Source organism: Melospiza melodia, chromosome 2 (genome assembly GCF_035770615.1).
Source record: "Melospiza melodia melodia isolate bMelMel2 chromosome 2, bMelMel2.pri, whole genome shotgun sequence".
NCBI classification, from domain to species: Eukaryota; Metazoa; Chordata; class Aves; order Passeriformes; family Passerellidae; genus Melospiza; species Melospiza melodia.
The window spans coordinates 90,183,474-90,205,527 of NC_086195.1; the positions used below are offsets into that span (position 1 = coordinate 90,183,474).

The 22,054-nt window shown below is 40.5% G+C and overlaps 1 long non-coding RNA gene across 1 annotated transcript in view; it reads left to right on the forward strand.

Annotated features, from left to right (window-relative positions):
* Positions 1–22,054, forward strand: part of LOC134414565 (uncharacterized) — a 50,996-nt gene that overhangs the window by 23,311 nt on the left and 5,631 nt on the right. Inside the window, exon 2 of the long non-coding RNA XR_010026794.1 lies at positions 14,149–14,347. This is a non-coding gene — a long non-coding RNA (uncharacterized LOC134414565). The remainder of the gene's footprint in view (positions 1–14,148; positions 14,348–22,054) is intronic.

Consider the following 22,054-nt stretch of genomic DNA (forward strand, 5'->3'; position numbering starts at 1 on the left):
TGGGTGAGGCCGGGCTCTTCCTCCCCACTTCACTCTGCTTGGGAGAGCTGTTTAAAGAACGTGAGAAATATTTCAAACTGCATTTTCACAGGCAGGAGCAAGATGTTTGGTGGGGTGCCTGACAGCTACTTCCCCTCATGGGCACAGGCATCCCTCAGAAAGGCAGCAGAAGGTCATATTTTAATGAAAATGCAAAATGTTAAACCCGCGTTGATGCTGTTCTGGACCTGAAACTTGAGTGTTTGGGGACCTGATAGCATCCACACACTAAAATAGGCAAATCTGCATTTTTAACTCAGATCTATGCTATTCTTGACTGATAAGGTTTTGTAACTCCACTTGTAGCAATGCAACTGGACTGAAGGTCAGGCTTTGGTCCATAGCATTGTTCTCACTTCACCAGAGGTGGGCTTATGTCCTCAGGGGAATGGGATAAAGGAAATAAACACAGATATAGAATCATAGGGAGTTCAGGTTGAAAGGGAGTCTCAAGGACCATCTAGTCAACCCCTTTGCAATGAGCAAGGACACCTACAACTAGATCAGGTTGCTCAGAGCCCTGTCCTACTGTATTTGCAGGGAATGCCCCAATGAAGGCATGAATGATGCATCTGACTCCCTGTTTTCAGAAGACTAATTTATTACTTTATGCTACTATATTATATTAAAGAATACTATACTATACTATACTATACTATACTATACTATACTATACTATACTATAGAATACAGAAAGGATACTTACTGAATGCTAAAAAGATAGTAATGAAAACTCGTGACTCTTTCCAGAGTCTTGACACAGCTTGGCACCAATTGGCCAAAGAGTCAAAACAACTCACACTGGAGACCGATGAAACAATCACCTGTGGGTAAACAATCTCTAAACACATTCCAAATGAGCAAAACACAGGAGAAACAAATGAGATAGGAATTGTTTTCCTTTTTCTCTGAAGCCTCTCAGCTTCCCAGGAGAAAAATCCTAAGCAAAAGAATTTTTTCAGAGAATGTGAATGCCACAGTGTCCAGCCTGTCCCTAGGGCTGGGGCATGGTCCCTTTCTATGGGCAATCTGTGCCTGTGTTTTACTGTCCTCAAAATAAAAAATGTCTTACTTATAAAAGAAATATAGGGCAACAGGCCCTACTCAAAGATCTGTCCCCATCTTTCTTATAAAGGCCCTTTAGGTACTGGTAGGCTGCAATAATAGCTCCCTGGAGTCTTCTCTTCTCTGGCTGAACAGCCCAATTCTCTCTCAATTCTCTGTCTTCATGGGAGAGGTGTTCCATCCATCTGATCATCTTTATGGCCTTCCTCTAGACACACTCCAACAGGTCCATATCTTTCCTGTGCTGTAGACCCCAGAACTGGACACAGTACTCCAGGGAGGTCTCACCAGAGCAGAGCAGAAGGACAGAATCCCCTCCCTTGACATTCTGCCCACACTGCTTTTGCTGCAGCCCTGGACAGAACTGCCTTTCTGGGCTGCAAGTGCACATTGCCAGGTCACATCCAGCCTCCCACCCACCAGCACCCCCAAGTCCTTGTCCTCAGAGCTGCTCTCAGTCCTTCCCACCCTCACCTTCCATTAATACTGAGAGTTACCCCAACCTATTGCTGGCCCTGTTGTTGGCCTTGTTGAACTTCATGAGGTTCACATGGGCCTTTTTCTTGTAAGTTGATACAAGTGCACATAAATGATCTAATTCATAAGACAATTTTTCTGCATTCATTTATTCAAGTGGACATTTGAAATAATTTGGCAACTACCCAGGATCACAGTAATGAGTTTGCATGCCCACTGACTGCAGAAATATGTTAGTAGCCCAGTGACAAAAGGCAGCTGAGCTGTGAAATAAGGGAGCACACAAAGAGCTGAGCAAAAGGGTCAGAATGGTGGCTGCAAAGATTTTAGCTGCACTGTGACAGGGTGATGCATGTGAACTGAAGCAAATAGAGCTGGAGGAGATGTTTGTGGGACTATTAATTTTAATGCAATGCAAAATATCCAATGACAAGGAAGGAAGGAAGTTACACTTCAATGCCATAGAAGATGATTCAGAGAGTAACAAAGGTCAGATGAGGAGAATCTGGGGAAAGATATTAAGACAGATGCCTATGTGATGTCTCCTATTGAGTTCTTGATTGGATCTGAACAAAAAAAAATGAAGAAAAAGGAGTACCTCCATTTGGAGGATGTGGTTTGAAAGATTACCATGACTAGTCTAAATCTGGAACTGACAACTAGGAAGAAAAACAAGTTCTTGCTGTGACATTTAAGTTTTTAATGAGTATAGGGCAAGTTCAGATTAATGCCTTATCTAATAGAGGTAGCAGGTCTAAATCTGGAGCTCATTCCAGCCAGCCAACTAGGCTGTTTGAAATTTGTTTGCCCAGATGAATTTAGGATTTTAAGAATTTTTAATAACACTCAGATTTGAATGAATGACCATAGTCACTGATGGATTAAAGACATTCAAATACAAGAGCCCCTGGCACACGCCAGCGTTATCCTCTGTGAAGAAGTCAGTAATAATGCTCAAAAATAATCTGTGGAGATTTAACACATATTCTTTAGTCAGTGTGAAAATAAAAAGAAATTAAGGAAATGCAGTGTACATTTAGGCTGTATTTTAACCCTTCTCTGTGGCCTGTTATCAGCTAAAAAAACACATGCCACTTATAAAGGTGGATTGGGGTTTTTTTTGGTGTGTATTTTTTTTTTTAATTGCTGGCTTCCTTATCCTTATGAGGCTGAGCATCTGTATTCTGCGAAGGGTTTAATTTAAGAGTCAGGCTCAAACACTTCAAGATTTCTTTGTTTTTTTCCATCAATTTTTTCTATACAATAGGAAATTTGGCTCTTTTGTCAAGCTATGTCTACTTTATTCAGAATAAACAGCTCTTTTATTCCAGCTGTCAGGTGAAGGTTGTCCAGCTCTACTAAGTGTTACAGAAAATGAGCAGCTCTGACATCTGGAAGGCATGAGGGGCAGCCATAAGATTAGAATTTGTGTTTGAATTGCAGTAAGTGCCAGCGTTTGATATTCATCACTTGTAGAAAAATGATTTCTTTTCTCTCTAGATAGGAAAAGTAGAAGTCAGCAGTGACACTTCAAATTTTGTAAACAAGAGTTATTGAGAGGCTGTTGGGGTGGGACCCAGTGAAAAACCAAGGAAAAGAACCACTGGATGAAATGTGTAAAATAAATAGTGCCTGGTTTATAAAAGCAGCCAAAGTTTGATGGGATGTGAAACCCTGTTGGAGGCTGTGGAGCCTCAAAACTGGAGCAAACTGGGGCCAAGGGGGTGGTGAAGAAGGAAACATCAGCAAGGTCTGTGAACAGGCAAGCTGCAAACATGTGGCACTAAACACAGAACAGATAAGGATCAACACAGAGTCTGTATTTTGGACTTTGTAAAATCAGCTGCATGACTCAGTGAGTCCAAGATAAAGAGAATGGGATCATTCCAAATTGGCAAAAGCAATGGGATTGTTCCCAGATCTAAAGCTATATCTCCAAGATGTATTTAAAACCCTGGACACAAAGCTGCAGTCATTCAAACTTTGGGAATATCACCCCTGAATTAACAGGTTAAGGCTTTCTCAGCTCCTCCAGCAATACCCAATCCCCTGATCCAGGACTAAATAGAATAAATAAGCCTTTGCAACAGCCACATCATGTACAGTTTGAATTGTCATCCTTCAGTCTCTCTGCTGCTCCAGCAAATTGAAAGTCTCACAGTCTCTCCAGAAGGATTGCATTCCCATTCAGGATGTTTGTCACGGAGGCAGGAAGGCAGTCCTGCGTGCCGAGAAACAAACTATTTCTACTAAATAAATGCATTTGTAATTTTGTACTGTCCTGACCATGCCTGGTGCCCCTATTTATGACTTCATACAGTGTCCTGAGTCTCTCTTCTCAGTATTTGTTTATAATTTTTTTCCTTATCCTATGCATTATTAAAGATTTTTATAATGCAAAAACCTCACAGCTGTCTGTACAAGCACCAGAGAATTGTTTGATTCATGAGATAAATGCTGCAGGCCAGAGAACATCCCAGAGTATAGTTTTGTACAATTTGTTGAGAACCTTTGGGTCAATACAGAACAGTTTGAAACTTGGTGAAACACATTTTTAAGGCTGTCATGACCAAGGGTCACATTTCTCAATTTCCAAGGCATTATTTTAAGTCATAAATAACTAGAGCCAGTAGAAATCAAATGTTCCTAGGGAAGAAAAGCCCCATAAAGCAGAGAATGTGCTAGTAGTTGACTTGCCTCTGAATTGTTGTCTTTTTGCATCCACCTGTGCTTTTTAATACACGTAATCGTACTACAGGTTCCAGAAGTTACATACACGCATGCTTTAAAATATTTTAAATCACCTTTGCCATGTAAAGAATAAGGAAAACAATACAGTTGTGTTCAGGGAGGCATTTTCTGGTTCTGATATCCTAGCTCTGCTTGCATAGCATTGCTGTCTTGATTTTTTCCCCTTGTCTGTATGTATGGTTTCGTTCATCTTGTTCTGTACAATGCAAGATGTGTGATGTGAGTCACTGTTGAACTCACTCCCCTTTCTCCAACCAGTCATATCAGTCTTGTTTATTGTCACTGCCCAGGAAAATGAGAGCTCCCAGCAACCTCAGAAATTTTTCTTCTGTAATTTTCAGACAGTGGGAACAGCAGAGGCTTCAGTGTTATGGCCAAAGCACAGCTTTCTACCTTTCTGAGATTCTGCTCCCAGCAATGACCCACTAAGAGCCTGTTCCTGTTACACCCAAACAGGTCACAAAATCAGTAACAGGCAGCATAATATTCTGTGCCTTACTGGGTGGGTGGGATATGGAATGTGGACAATGACATTCAGGAGAGAAGAATGAGAAACCAATTAGAAAAGGAAAAAAGCCCAGACATAGTACTGAAAGAACAGATAACATCTGCACAAAGGAAAATGTAACTACAGTGATCCAGTCAGAAAAAAAAAAGATATCTGTAGAAAAGCAAGGTTATGCCCCATCAGGTCCTGGAATCTCAATGTTCTTTCTGTTTCTTAAGACCTGTGAATATGGCCTGGGGACACACAGAGAAGTGATAGTCATGTGGGACAGAGCTTTTCTGTGGCCTTCAGCAAAACTCTCTCACCAGCCTGGCAAAGAATACCAAGAACAGAAGTGGGACTGTCATGAGCAGCAATCATGGTGACAGGGCTCGTGCAGCTGTGTTCAAACTACACAAAATAAATCTGAAGATTTCAAAACTTTTTTAAAAATTATTTTTCTGGAGGGGTTTTCTTCCTCTCCAGTGCACTCTCTTCAGTTTCTCTGGGATGTCTGCAATCTGCCTTAGACAGCTTTAAATTCCATTTTAGGGTCCCACTGGCTCACCAGAGAGTCAAAGCACAAAGCACTAAAAAGTTTTCTGCTCAATCATTCTGTATTTTAGGTGATAAAAGATATCAGCAATTGGGGCTTTGGCTGCACAATGTTTCACTAAACATGAATTAATTGGAAGCATACAGACTAATACCATACTTTGAAATAAAAGCAGCCAGGTCCTGTTGTGATTTATTGATAAAAGGCAGCTGAAGAAGGATGGGAAAAAGGTCAAGACAAAGAAAAGAGCAATCACTGTTTAGGAGTCAAGAAAGTGTGTGGAGGCAGTGCTTGTGTTACTGTGGCTTGCAGAAACTGAAGCAGCAAGGGGGCTAATCAGCCGAGCTCATTAATGGAGGAAAACAGGGAAAGAAAGTGTGCCTGCTGCTAGGAAAGACTTCTGAGAGAAGAGCCTAGAGAGCCTGGAAAATGTCATGGGGCTAAGTGGTTGTCGTTCTCTGCTGCCAGCAGCTGGGGGGAGCCAGTCTGGAGGAGGATCCCCACACTGGGAGCATCTGCTAAACCCCTGCTCCTGGTTTGCTGACACTACAGCAAACACAGGCTCATTGGAGGAAGAAAATTGTGGTACAAAATTCTGGAGGGGGGGGGGGGGGTCCCCTGTGCAGTGGCAGGGGAAGCTGGTCCACAGTCAGATTGGCCAAGGACACAGAGGCAGAGTTCAGGGGGAGCTCATTGATCTGCTGTATGGTGAATGAAAGGTGAGGGGGCTGCCAGCAGTCCTGGGTGTCAGTGTTTCCCACCTGGTGATGTCAATCAGCAGCAGTAGAAGTACAACCATATGACAACTAAAAAAGAGGAGACAAAGGTTATTCTGCAAAGGTTTCTATCTGACTTGAGTGATGACTCTGGAAGGCAGTAAGTGCATTGAGAAACCTCAGCATGGGGTGCTGGTCAATAAATAAATTTTCCTAGGGTACAGCCAAGGTGAAATAAAAGACTGAGAAAAGAGCAGAAAATGGGCACCAAAAAATACTTCAATTTAGGTCTGGATCTGGGTCGACACAAAAAAAGACCAGAAACTAAAAAGATTAAGGGTCTACCACCACAGGTAAATCTAAAACCAGTGATATATTGAACATTTGGCTAATATAATGAGGAATGAAAGGGATCAGTGTGTGTTTTAGTATATAGCAATGCCCTTGACTTGTTGACTGGACCCAGCAGAGTACAGCCATAAAGACTAGCTGGAATAAATCCTGAGCCTAGAGCACTGCTGTGGAAAGGTATTGCTTCTTCAGAAGGGACAATTGCAGAGCAAATGGGGAGAGAAATCATTGCACTGACCATCATGAATGAAACTCAAGGCAGAAAATGTGGCTTGTTCAAATGTTAAGAGTGACAAGAGAGGGAAAATAAGTTGCAGAAGAGTGCAGGGTGGCTGCAGTTTAACAGGAGGATATTCCTCTTCTCTCCTTATCTGACTTCCCTGGCTTTCAACATCCTCCCCTGCCAGCACAACATTTCTTAGTCATTCCTTCTCTCTGCCTGTGCCACGGAGCATGGTACTGAGGGTACAGATGAACTTAGGGCTGGGGCAAAAAATGGTGGTGTGTCAGTGTGTGCAGGTCACTATGGGTCAGAGAGACGTGGGGAAAGTGTCTCGGGAATAAAACCTTCTGGGAAGAGTTAAAAAATACACACACACAAGAGAAAACAGCAAATAAAACAGTGTGAGGAGGGAAAGGTAATGAGAGGAGCCCAAGGGAGGGAAAATAGAGGGGCTTGAGTGAAAATGGGAAGGTACAGAAGGGGATACGCAGAGAAGGGCATTAACAGAGGGAAGGAACAACACTGCTGTTTGGAAAGAAGTGAGGAAGAAGAACAAGCATGAAACCGAGATAAAAAAGCAATGGAATAGTATGAAATTAATGAATTGAAGAATTAAATGAACACAGGCAGCTTTTTAGGCATGGCCCCCCAGAAGAAAACACATAAAATTCAATGCACAGAAAAGTACATGTGTGAGTAGGGTGGGTGTTACTCAGCTTTTTCTACTAATTCCCAGTTTTACTACCTGTGGTATCTGACTCCTTATGTCATGCTCACATGATAGCACAATAGAATTATATGTCTAGTTAGATTATTTTCTATTTTGTTAACATAACTTTCTCCTTTTAAGTTCTTGGTTAGCTCAGAAATCTGGATGTAGAAATCAGTGAAAAGATGAGGCTCAATGAATTCCATTCACATCATGAAGTTCAAGAAAAGAAGCCATACTGTCTAGAAAATCAAGATAGCCAATAGACTGGCATGGCAGAGCAGTGGAGCTTTCCCTCTTGCACTGTGCAGAAGTGTAGAGAAGACTGCCAAACTATGGATTCTTAGAGTGCGTATCCATGGAAATGGTGTGGGCTCACTTCAGAGTTGGTGTCACAAAGGCCAAAGCATTTTCTAGCCAGAAGAGAAAATCTCAGTGGCTTATACAAGGAGGGAAGGCAGAACATGTGGATCCCAAAAGCCCTGAAGGAGTTTGTAACAGTTGAATTTCACCAATCCAAACAAAATAATAAATAACAGAAAAAACCTGCAAACCCAAGGGCTTATTTTCTGGACGGCCATGAGCTGACCTGCAAAGGGAATGTTTTGTGTGGTTTAAGTTTGGAAAAGGAAGAGAAACCAGCTAGAGTTTGTTGGGGGGAAGGTGTGTTTTCCACCTGTGATTCTAACTGGCAGCTCTGTAGAGAGAGGCTGATGAACAAGTGTGCTCAGTCTTGGGCAAGGGCTTCACTTTCCAGCTCAGGAGTGGATTATCAGCTTGTAGGAATCAAACGAATTTATACTGGCAGACAAGTTGAGACCTTTTTCTCACAAGAACAGGAAAATTAACTCTACTCCCTTTTTTGTGGAGCTCTTGCCTTCAATCCATTCTTTTCATAAATGCATCATCAAGCAGCATATCCCCATGTGACACAAGAGACATTTTGTGAGGGGTTTGGCAGTGTCTGCTAGGTTAGAAAACATATTATCATTTGAACTATGATAAGAAGTGACAATAATATAGGCAAGATTTCATTTACATAATTTTTAAAGGCGCTGAGATCCCACATCGTCTCAGGACTGAGGTGCAGAATGACCGAGACCACCCTTGGGGGGCTCGGGAGTCCTGGAATGTTGCCAGAAGTGTCTGGTGGCTGGACTTTGATCCTACACAGGAGACGACACCTGTATGAGGACTGGGAGGATCTCACTGGGGTGAATGGTGAAGGGATAAGTTAGTTAGAGTGAAACACAGGGTTTAAGATTTCTGTACAGGGGGGTCTAAAGAAGTAAGATGGAGGAATTGGGGCGTGTCCTGTCCTTCTTCTTCTTCTTGGCCTCCATCTTCTGTGGTGATGTTAGCACTTTGGGATTGGTTATTACTAAAAGTGCACCGGTTAATAAGGGTAAAAGGTATTGGGGAAAAATGATAAATATTGTATACGTAATTTTGAGTATAAAGATAGGTGACCGCCCCAGGGGCTCTCAGTGTGCTCATGGCTGGCTGCTGTGCAGACCTCTGTCGGGCCAAGAGAAAATCTTTTAGATAAACAATTAATAAACACCGAGACCAAGAAAAGATCTGAAGCCTCTTCTCGTCCTTTGAAGCGCAGGCTGTCCAAGGCCACCCTGGGCCTTTCCAGGCCACCTAAACAGCCGAGAAACCGACACAATAATAATTATACAATTGGTGAGAAAAACAATAGAAAAGGATCATGGCTTGAAGTTCTGTGCAATACTTTATAAAACAAAACACACCATCAATTCATGTTATGAACTACTGGAATTGGTGACAAGCCTCATGAGGGAATCAATACAAAGAGTGTTTCTAATAAGGTCTTAAGAACAGAATACCTGCTCTTCAGTGGAAAAGGTGTGTTGGGCATAGAAAAATATGTAATGAAGAACAACAGAGAAACAAAAGTAGAAGACACTGAACTGGACTTGGAGAGTGAATAGCCCTAAACGTATTGTTCCTTATTATATTAAATGATAGTGGATTGCTATGTCAAAAATATCTTTTTTATTTCTTTACCTTCTTTCAGGCAGCTCCCCCGAGCTGAGTGAATCAGAATATCAGTGGATATGCTACAAGGCCATTTGTACCCTGACAGGTGTGTGCAGAGAAGTAGAGGGTCTAACTGAGTAGGGCTTTCCCTGCAGATATTCCCCTGATGCACGTCCTTGTGGAGTCTCACAGCACATAGCAGCTAGCCAAAGAATGAAGATGGAGAGTGGGCTTCTCTTATGCCTGTTACAGGCACTAGTGACAGAGAGGTTCTTATCAAGACTGTAGCAGTCCTTCTATATTAGGATCCTAATCTAAGTTTTTCTTGTTATTTCCTGAAAAGATAACTGTAGTTGGAATTATGTGGGGAGGGATTCTGTTTCTCCAAGCTTCCTTCTCCTATGCTCCTCAAACGAATATGAGAATGAGAAACACGAGGAATGATGGATGTGTTGCCTGGTGTGACTTACGTTGTCTGGTTGTCACTTAGGGTGACACAGTTGACAGAGTGAAAATATTTCTCTTCTCCATGCCTCCTGCAGTAACATCCAGAGGCTGCACCCTTCAGAAGTCCAGTCAAACTCTGTTATGGCCCATAGAAGATCTACTTTAAGATTTTTGCAAGACCTTACGTGACCATGTAAGCTTTCAACTCAACACATAGCTTAGTCTGTCACCGCCAGAAGCTACAGGCCATGTGCACTTCTGTTTTCATGCAAAGGCTCCCAGAAGCAATGCTTTGAGATCAAACATGACTTGGTTTCTGAAAAAGTCATGATACTGGAGCAATGTTTCATCCTCAGAAGACAAAAAAGATGTAGTATAGCTGATCAGTTTTGTCTCCAAAATAATAGTTCTTATACTCAGGACAGGATTTTAATTGAAGGCTTAATTTAAAATTCTAAGTGTTCAGGAATTTTTAGTGTACTTAGAATTCTGGATGTCCAAGAACTTATCTTGCATAAAGAAATTTTTTAGATTTAAGCATGTGGGAAAATATTACAGTTTTAGTATGTGCCAATTGTCAATATCTGCTTGCATTCTTCAGTAGTGAGAAATGGACACAACTATTTTGGAAACGATGGAAAAAAACCCCCAAAAACAAACAAACAAAAAAACCCCCCAAAACCCAAACCAAACCAACTAACCAAACAAACAAAAAACAGAACAAAACCCAAAAACTTCACCAACCCAAGTTTGGAAATCTTAATGATTAGTTGCAGTTTCTGTGAAAAGTATTTATTTGCTAGTTCACTTAAATATTTCGGCTACTGCATATCTGAAATGTAAATGCTTATGCTTTGTGGAAAATACAAGTAAGAACATATAGGAAAATAGATTTTAATATATAGGTTAGGAAAGCTTAGCAGAAGGGTAATATTGGGCAAGAGAATAAGACAAATTCAGGCTTTTTGCTGTATATTAACCAGGCATGAAAAGGACCCAATGTCCATTGAAGATACATATTTCAGTACATATTGGTTCAGGTCGAAACACTTTGTTTGATATCGAAGAAAGTGGGCATGAAAGCACACAAGAAGTCTTTGGCTTTTTCAGGAGCAATCAAGCATCTGAACAGTGATTTTCATGTAGACCAACAATATTAGCTATCATAGTTTTTAAAGATCTGTCTTTGAGTCCAACAAAAATACAACTCTTCTTGTCTTGCGTTAATGAATGTGCACAGCTGGACTTCCTATTCCACATGCACATTTAAGATGTCAAAGATGCTCCCTTCCTGCATTATGGGAGAAAAATTCTCAACATATTTCAAAGGTCTTCTGAAAAGGCAGAGAGTGTGACAACAGGTAGTTTTAAACAGGTAACAGCCTGGTGTTTATGGCGTCTCCAAGACTGCTTGTGTAAGTACCAAATGAATCTGTGCTCTGCTTTTCAAGTGAGTGCTGAAACACTGTTTTATTAGTTTTTCTCAGGAGGAAGCAAATTTGTACATCCTGGCCATCTTATTAGTTGTTCTGCAATGTAATGTACAAAAAGAAACCAAAGAACAAACTCTGTCTATTTCCCATATTTGTAGGAGAGAAGGATTGTTTAAGCTATCTCTGTAACCCAGCAGGCAGGGGACATGCCCAGCCTGCAAGAAATACAGATTCATTTTTCTCCCTCATCTGCTACCAGATTTGTTATACAAACTGTGTAAGACATTCTTTCTGAGACAACAGTGCGTTTTTCTTCTCAGAAAAAATGGAACAAAACAGATTTAAGATTTTGTTGAAATAATATTTCTGAATCCCTATGAACCTTAGCTCCTTTTTTCCCCTTGCAATCTCCTTTCTTCTTCATCAAATGTAACTAAATAATAAGGATTCTGTCAAACCCCAAGCAAAGGCATAGACCAAACTCAGCAAAACTACAACTCAGTAAAATTGAAATACTTTGTCTTTTGTATGTGTGCTCTTGCTATTTGTTTGCTTTCTTTTACATTACTACAACAATTGTGTGTAGCTTCAGGGCAAAAAATGTTTTAGTGGAAAGGGAAGGTCTTATACCATTGCATAAATTGAAAGTTAAAAATCTTGTTTATTGCCTTCAGAAATAGAAGTGTCTCCAAAGAAATAAAAGTTTAACATAATGTGAAAAGTTCAAGTACTGTCCTTTGCAAAAAAACTTGTAAAATTAACTTGTTCAGAGTTTTTCAACAGCTCTTTGTTCTTCATATCTGACTCAGAGGGACCTTATTGATATCTTGAGATGAACATCTTAAAATCTTTAAGTTGACACATCCACGCCTTAGAATAATAGCACAGGGCAGTTTTTCTTCCAGACTTCCCAGAAGTCTGGTGAGACAGCTATTTTTATGCCACCAGTTTTGCCAGCTCTTATTCCACTTTCTCATTGCATTGCTGATATTCTCAGAACCTCCTGACACCAACTGAATCATTAGGGAGAGATCCAAATTGCTCAAATCTTCCAGTGTCCTTCTGGTAGACCATCAGCTCCCTAGCATGAGTGTCTAGAATTTCTGGATTGCCACTGGAAATGGGATTAGCCATTTAAAGAGCAATCATCTAGCAGTGCGTGGCTTGAGACCTTCAGAGTGAGGGTTGCCTGTGAAGAATGACTGAACATGTGAAAAGCAGATGAAAAAGCTCATTATTCTTTAAGACTATGGAATCCCACACAGTTTATGCAAGGATAAGGAACTTGTGAACATGGAACTGTAATAGGTCTTTCAGGAAAGTAAGGTCTAGATCAAATTGAAAGAGCTGACAAAGGTATCATACTCATCTTCTTCCAGCTTCCAGAGCCTCTTCAAGGAAGATGACTTACAATCTTTGTTTTCAAGAAAACCCAAAGGAAAATCACTTTGCTCACACTTCACTGAAAGAGGGAGCTTTTGGAAAATCTGCAAATGCAGAAGGATCTTTTCAGTTCAGAAACCTCTTCAGTTTCCAGTTGTGCAAATATTATGTAGTGCAAATCCATCAAATCCATGTTGTGCGACCTGCAGTGGACAGCACCCATGAAAAATGGAAAACATAAAAGTGCATTTAATTATTAATATAATTTCTGGAAATCAGTTGCTACCTTTAATATCAACAGTAGCTCAAGGCTCTCAGGGTTCATAGAGGTCAGCAGACCCTTTCCAGAAGGTGCTCCATGTGCAGATTTGAAAAGGACCAGTCCCCAGACTTGTATCTTTGCATATATTTGCAATGGTATTTGATATTCTTCCCCTGACTCAAGCAAGTGGATAACCACCTCCAAAGTGAAGTCTGCTCTGCTCTTTTAAGTCACTCCTCTCTGTGTGACCCCTTTTCCTGGTCAGACTGTGGCATATCCTCAAAGCTCTGTGTGCAGTATGCAAAGCTCTTTGGTGTGAAGATTCCTAAGTTACTGTGAAACATTTTCCAAAAGTCTTTTACTCAAATAGCAACTCTTTTTCCTCTCTTCCTAATATGAAAGCAATGCATTTCTGCTTTATCTTTTTTTTGTGTCTGTAATGGAACTTTAATGGGCTGAAATTTCTCCATGCTACTTGCTTCTTTGAAAGCAGCTGGTGTACCAAGGTATACTATATTAAGGACTGGCAACTGGGAGGAATAAGAGCACAAGAAATCAGTTCCCCAAATTTTCAAAAATACTCAAACCCCCTAAATCTAAAAGAACGTTGCTAAATGCTTTAATTTTTGAAAACCATGGGCAAATAAAATAGCAAAAAAAGCAAATACTGAATCTAAGAATGCACATGCAGTGTAATTTAACAGAAAGAAAACAGTTTTAGTAGTAACATTCACATACTTTTGAAGTTTTAAAAACACAGGCCAGCCCATTTAGGATAAATCTTGACCAAGCATCAGATTTTTAGTAGAGAATATGAAGGTTTATTTTACCTGCAGAGAAGAACTGCAGACTGAGCTTGGGTACAAGGCCAAAGGAGCAGTGCCCAAGGGCAAAGAGTTTTTTTATCTAATCACCAGTACAAAGGTGTTAGTATACTAAATGCTCCATAAAATCATCTTGCAAATACAGAAGCAGAAAATGCTTAACACTTGTCTTCAGACAGACTAGATCTACCTTCTAACTTCCATTTTGTATCCAGTAATCATGACATTCAGTAGTCGGTCCTTGTGGAGAATCTGGAAAAGCTCTCCTTCACAGGCGTCTGCAGCCTATGCCTTAGCTTATAAAATAAATTACACATCCTCTGAGGCACTTAAAGTCTTCAAAACTTTACTAGTGCCGCCATATCCCCTCTTTAAAATGGCCTTCTCAATTCTCAAGTGTTTGTTACTTGCTCTTTAGGTCAGCAGCTGTGACCTTTTGTGTGTGTGCAGCAAGATTTCTGCAGGGCTCCTGGGTACCACTGATGATTTACAACTCCTTAGACAGCTAAAGAATCTGGTGAGGGTGAAACTCTGCTTCACTGCACCCACCTGCATGCAACTCAGGTGCCCAGCCTGGGACCACAGGCTTATTCAGCATTGTCACAGCAGAGAGAGAGGTAAGAATCACCAGGTAAGAATTAAAAAAAAACCAAACCACCTTGTAGGTAGGACTGAGAACTCCTGGCTTCTTGGCTTAGGTGCCCTGCTTACCAGGGAGGGATGAGCCTGATCCTACAGCTGCCACAGAGTAATCCCTTGTGTTCCTGCAAAGTGGTGGCTCATTCCAAGAATAAGGACGAAATGCAGTCATGGATTGGTTCATATTTTTAAGTAATTTAACAGAATGTTCACTATTTCTACTCGCTTTTGATGTAAATGCTGAGGAGATGAAGCACTTATCACAGCAACTAGGGGACTATCCTAAGACCAGACTGCAGGATAAGTCCCAAAGCAGAGGGGGGTTGAACAATAACTATTTGTTATGTCTGTGAACAGACAAGTAATCCAGCAGAGTTTGCTAATCTTCAGTAACACATTTGTGTGACTGAGTCCAAGTTTAAGATTGCTCTGAAAGCTAATAAGCAGTTTTTGATGGCAATCCAAGAGCAGCATTGCACATCATTGAAGCAAAGGCAATGCCCCACGTTAGAGTGAGGACAGGGCAGGCAAATGTATGGACTATGAATTATTTCCCATGCACAGCAGGATATTGATCCTCTTTACTTTTGTTTAAGTTAAAACCAGTATTGTTAAGTCTCCTTCAGCCCAGCAAGAAACTCAGCATGCCTCACCAAAGTCATGGGCTCCAGACATGTTGGAGTAGCATCATCTGTGATGATCTCTGTGCACCCTGTGGTTGCAAGGGCCTTGTAGCACTAGACTTTGCAGGGAAAAACTCACCATTATAGACATTCACTTATAATTAAGCTTTGCAACGCAAAAGTTTTAAAAAATAAAGAGAATAAATGATCCACTCAAATGGAACTTTTAATTTTTTTTTCTGGAATGTTTGTTGCCCTTATAAACACACTAAGCAATTATGGGAAAATTATCTTGCTAATGTCTAAAAAGATTACATGTGTTTAAATTTATGCTATATTTAATTTAGCTCTGCTCAGAACTATTGTTGTGATTAATTGAAGAGGTACTGACACGTAGGAAATATTTTGTACAGTAAAAAGAATCAATGATGCAAAACTCCTAAGTCCCAAATTCCCTTGCAGCTTAAAGCCGAGTCCATGTCTTATGGGGAGTATTTCCATGCTAGTAAACCACAACATCAGCCTCAGAGAGCTGCAAATCAGGAAACATCTCCCAAATGCCTCCTCCACAGAAGCTGGAACAGTGAGCCAACCAGTTATGCTGCAGCTGGGATCATTAGCAGTGGCTAGTGCCAGTGCCAGTGGGCACAGTTTTACACCAAACTTTCCATTTTGATCCTGGAGGGTACCAGCTTAGTTTGCAATGATGCCTATTCCCAGCAACAATCATGTGCTACTTAAACACTGGCACCACTGATAAAGAGTTTAAAGGAGCTGGTCTTGCTCTGCTGGTCCATTTACCTGTCCTTGTAGCCTGAAGTTCCTGTTACAGTAAAGGGAATTTTTGTTGGGCAGTGCAGAATGCTGACTCTAATGGCAACAGCACAGATTTGTTCCAGCATTTTCTAGTATGTTTTACTTCTACCATTTTCCAAGAAAATTCCCTGGATAGATTTCTGTTCATATTAGGTATAATTCTCCTTCCAGACTTTCATAATACAGTTCTACACAGTCTTGTGTGGAGCTAGAAAGTGGGGTCTGATATCCAAACTGAAACCAAAAAGGTGACTGGTTCTGACAAGGACTTTTACAGAATCCACTACCAGATGTTTCAGAAAAACAGAGAAAAAAATGCTGAGAAATATGTTCTAAAGAAAACTGTCCTCTTGAAGTCTGTGTATGTCATACTTATGTGCAACATATAAAAATAGATCTCTGTTATTTGGTCACATAAATACTGGTTATACATAAAATCTCATCTGTATAATTGCAGTCATTGTTATCTCCTAAACTGATAGCTCTTTTTTCAATTTCATGCAAGGTTTGGCCTTTGGAATAATTTGTGGGAATGTGTTTCCATTTTAAATGATGATTTGCATCTGAAAGCATTTAATCTAACTGATTCAAAAATATGTCACCTTCTAGTTCCAAAACACAGTGACACAGATGTGCAATTAATGCTGTCTTTTTGGTGAGGCAGTGTGGAGTTATGATGCCCCTGAGGTACAACCCAAGGGGCACTGCAGCTCAGGCTGTATTTTCAATGGCAGATTATAAAATACATCTTCAGAACAATGTATGTATACATCTTAGGACAGTTGTGAACCCTACTCCCTCATAAATAACCCTGGATTCATAGGAAAATTGGGGAAATACAGACTTTATTAGAATAAATCACTCTAGTTCATTTATTTGTAGAAATATAATTCTCTTTGCTGGTGAATCACCTTTAGAGAAGTTTCCTTCTGGTCAGCTATCTGCCAGGATCCAGGGAGCTGTATTTTCCCTGGGTGTTTTATTAAATGATTTGTGTGTACACAGAGAAAAATCTTTTAAGTGCTGCAGATGCTTTGAAAGATAATCCTGCTGGAAACTCCATCTGTACTGAATGTTAAACCGTATCAAGACTGAAAAAGCTTCAAGAAAATCCACAACCCAGTTTCAGCTACATCTGTGCCACCCTACTAATTGCTACTACTCTTTAGTTTATAAGATTTTAAAGATATCTTCCAATCACTTGTTTCCAGAAAGAAAAAATATATTGTGATTCTTTGGCCTAATTTTATGAAAATGTCTTTTTAAATTTTTCTTCCGAGCTGTCCTTATCTGTAGAAGTGACCAAAATCCAAAATGTTTTAGTTCAGATCGCTGAAAAAGCAATGAGGATTAAATTAATATTGGGTTTATTGTACTGCTGATAACCTCTCAGAAATTGCAGAGATGTTGCATGGCACTTTGCAACTCTTTTCCTAGGAAATGCAAGTGATCATGAGTCTTAAATTTTGTTTAGCACCTATCAGTCCTTTGAGGCTATTAAAATAAATGCTCTTCATGCCCTGAACCGTATTTTAAAAAACCTATTTTCTATTTCTGTCTTTTCTCGTGCAAACCCTTAATTTCTGCTATTTACATAACAGAAAGCAATGGTGCTTCATTACCCTTTTCCACTCATACACGGAGTCTGAAATTAATTTGGTATAAAGAACCAAAATACTGAAATGTGATTAATTTATTTTATAGAAGTAAACACAGTCAAGTAGCAATCTGCCAAACTATGGTAGCTTTTGCCTTCTCCCTGTGTGCTTCTTTTACTAGAACATCTTGGAAAACAGAGTGATGTCTTCCACCTTGCACTTCCAGCAGGTATTGACCTTCAGGAATAGTTCTGGTCACCAGCATAGCCTCAGGCAGCTGTTGATGAGGGTTTTCCCTAAGCACTGTTACCCATAATGGTCTGAAGGTCTGATCAGGATTTCTAATTTCCCAGTGCCCTCACAAACATCCTGAGTTGCACCAGAAGTCCTTCATGTTGGGATAATCCTGCCTTTTTCTTCTCCATACCCTTTTTCCCTCATTCATTGTTCCAAATCTTTTAATAAATTGGTTTTGACCTGATGATCCAGTTATTTATCAACAGTTACTAATAATTCCAGCTTGTATAAGTGTCCTAGAATAACCAAATGACATGGCATAGAGCTTCACACTTCATGACTATTTCAAGATATTGGACAAAATCTAATGACAATCATATGTTTTTCATCCGGGGCCTTTCCCATGATTACAGGAACTTCTTTTTTTTTTTAGCGATTTTATCTACTGCAACAAAATCAACAAGAAACAAAAAACCTCAAATAAAACAAAGCAGGATTTTTTTCATATTATACTGGGACAACTGCAGTGGTAGAAATGCACTGCTTTGTGTTTGATAAATCAGTGAGATCTAATGCTAATACAATGAAGTTAAAAGGAAAATTGATCAATTTTTCATGTTTATGTGGGGACTGGTAAATGACTGTTACTGCATCTTCAAAACATCTACTAATTGACATTACAGCAGTAAAGGTGGGCAACATGAAATTCTATACAGTTAAGACTTGGTTTACATCCTTAGTCATGAAGTGTGAAGCTATTGTGTAACAAAGTGAGAAAAGGTTCTGTGAGGTTAGGCTCTGAATGACAGTGAAGAGCACTTGCCAGCCTCCAACAGTGCCTTTATTATGAGAGTCTGTGCTCAGGATATGCAGTTTGTGGGTGAGACTTGCTCCCAGCTCATCTGATGTTAATAGAAGCTTTCACAGGGACAGGCATGCAGAACTGGAACTAAAGCTTTAAAGAAATTGAAAGGAGCTGACTTGCACTATCCTTGTGCCACGATTTAACAGAGGGATGGAAACTATCTGAGTTCCCATAGCAGGCAACTGTGTGGAGGGCTATGTCACAGCTCCAGCTCAGCCTCAGGTCTACACTCTGACATACCACAGACTCCAGAGGGATGAGCACACATCAAAAAGATATTTCTGAACAATATGGACCAAATGAGAGCCTACATCTCAAATCTGGAAAAACCCCTTCTAAAGACCCCTTTAGAGAGCTTGTTCAAGGGTAAAAACCAATAAAGATCATTGGCTAAAAGTTTGAAAAAGAGCAGATTACAGGCACCAGGCTTAAAAAGCTATGAGCAAGAGAAAGTGCTTTAATTCCTTGTAAATGCAATAGATGCATATCCATGTAATATTTGGGGTGACTAAAGAGAGGGACAATTAAAGAGAGGGATGGGTTCTATGGAAAGACAAAATTGTGACGTACTAAAAAAATAACACATAAAAAGTGAGGAACTGGAAGGAAAAGCAGTTATTTCTGAAGTATGGATGGGTCAGATAATCTCATGCTAAGCACAAAGCTCAGTATTAGTGAAGATCAGTATTCTCTCCAGTTTCCTTCAGTTTTGTCAGTGGTGGCAGAGCAGTAGTGTAGCTCTAGGAGCTACACAGACACTGCCTTTCTTCTCTCCTATGTGAGACATCTCCAAACTGCATTTAGAAATGTTTTGGCTCAGATCAGGCTCAGATCCTTTTTCTTGCACCCCTGCAAGTAAAGGACAAGGCCAGTATTTGTTTCTACACTGATTATCTGCCTTGGTAAGACTAACTCACACCGACAAGTATTTATTTGTTAAAGACCTCAAAATGAAACTTCTACTGAACAAGGCTCACATTGCAGAATTAGACTCATCCTTAAGGACCTATTTTTGTTCAGGACATCAGGGAAAGAGTAATTTCTTCCTGTCCTAAAGATCTGAGAACTCCAAATCTGTTTTTTTAGCAACAAAAGTATGAAACATCTCCTTCAGCAATGCAGACATGTCATTCTGCTGCTGTCAGACTCTGAATCTGAAATTTAACTAGAGATGGAGTGATGTCATCATGGTCCTGCTGAGTTGTATAATTCTATTGTTATAGAATTACTGAGCCTTCCTCATATTTCATGTATTTATTAGGGTTCCAAACTATTTCTAGGCATATTTTTCCTTAATGCTAGTCCTGCAATTTTTTAATGTGGTTTATAGCTTTCAAATAAAAAATGTCAAGATCACAATGTTGATGAAAAAACTTTCAGAAGGCATAGATTAGAAGGAAAATGGGATTTTGACAGTGATGCAGAGGTCATGCCAATCCTCACAAGAGAGTTAATGCCTTGTTGACTTGTACATTTACCCAAGGCAAATGCTGTATCTTCTAGTTTGAACTGTGGGCACAGTGTGCTGTGAAATCATTACAAACCCACACACTTCAGCTGATGCAGATGATGATTCTGTGATTCTATGTGGGTTCACTTCTCCAGACACGATCTTTCCATAATGCAAAAAGCCAAGAAAACTTCTAAGCAGATTTCTCTCCTTCAGCACAGTCTGAAATTGCTGCAGGAAGAAAAAGACTATAAAGCTGGAATAGGAATCTCATTCTCTGGTGCTATACCTGAAACACTGAAAATGCTGTGTGATGGAAAGAGGTTCTGAAAAGTAGAGATGACAGAGGCCCTGATTGTCTATTGAATGCATACTATGCAACGCCTCCCCCCCCAAAAAAAAAAAATCCAAACTGCTTCATCTTGCAGCCTTCTCTCTGTTTTGTTCTAATAAAAGAGAATGACCACCTTTAATGTTTTGGAGGGAATTTCACAAGACCTCATATTGGTTTTGTGTATTTTGATAACTGGCCATGCAGGATTTTGCTGCATAAAATATTGCAGTGCCTGTCATTAAAACTGGCTGCCAGTTAGCAGGCCAATGTCCCAGAAAGCTGATGGTATAATTAAAATAGTGTGGGCTGTTACAACCCACTCCAGAAGGTGAGAGTAGCCCAGGTTCATGTTAACAGGTCCCTTGGGTGGGTTAGAGTGGAAGGAGACTGGATGATCAGTGTTTGTAAATATACACATGTAGGGTTTATTTTAGAACAATTTAGTTGCAATGGAAAGCAGGTATGTAGCCATTTTCCTCACTGTTATCTACAGTAATATGTCAATATGAAAGCATAAAAATATTACTTAAGAAAGCGCATAAAGAAAAGAAAGAGAAAGAAAGAATGAGAGTAGAAAGATACATAAGCACCATCCCAGATCTTGGGATGAGACTTGATTGTTGCATCTTTGATATCCCTTGGTCAAATACACTCGGGCTCCTTGGGAGCACCCAGGCACCTCCCCTGGGGGCAAGCCTCAGAAAGCCTGGTGGAAAGCCTCAGAAATGAGTCTGGGGGCACTTTGGGGTCTTTGATGGTTTGTGACACCTCCTAAGACATGGCAGCTGCCTCTCACATCGGTGCAGTTGAGCCAGGAATGCCCCATCAGGAGGGATGAAAACCCTCAGGACCTTTCCCAGGTGGAGATGTGAGGGGAGCTTTACAACTGAGTGGCTTATGTAAGGGAGGGCAACTGGAATGATGAAAAGCACCATCTCACCTTATAGGATCAGCCTCTTATCGGCCTCAAAACCAGTTTGTAGCTCCAGTGGTGATTGTTCAGCCCCTCTGGCTGGCCATCAGACACTCGAAACCTCACCTCTTTCCCCTCTTGCAGGGGTGCAAACATGGCTTCAGCAAAGCACCCTGCCCCTCCCACAAATGATCAAATGTTCTGAGTCATTAATCATTAATAGACCAGTCTGTCACATGGGCAAATGCTGATGTTCTGGTGGGAGGCATTGGCTCTACTCTCAAAGAGGGGAACAGAAAGGAGTGACTTTCTAGAATTCCCAAGGAAAGAATGGAGTAATTTGATTCCTTGGCAAAGCAGATTTTTAATAAAATGCATATGAATTAGAATTTCCAGGAGAAGAAAGATAAAAATAAAACCCCAACCCAATCCATAATTGCTAATGTGATTGACAGAAAGCACTTCAGCAAAATACCATCTGAACCCTTTTGTCCTGACAACCAGCCCATTCCTCTGAGGGCTGCTGCTATGGGAAAAATTCCTTGCATCAGACAGTGATAAATGACAAATGTTGGTTGCAAGTAGCATGGGCCAGGAGGCCTACATGGGGTCACAAGAGGAATTCTGGGAACACACACTGTTGGAGGTGTGATTCCCATTGACACACTTTAAGGGGGATGAAGACAAGAATCAGCAATGCATCTGTTTGGGTCTCATACAAGCAGTATGGGCTGAAGGGCTCAGACAATGGAGCCCAAGTGCACAGCACAGATGGGGACATTTCCACTGCTGCCTTTTAGAGGTGGTGGAGGGACCCACAGAGGGAAGCATGATGATTTATCCAATAGT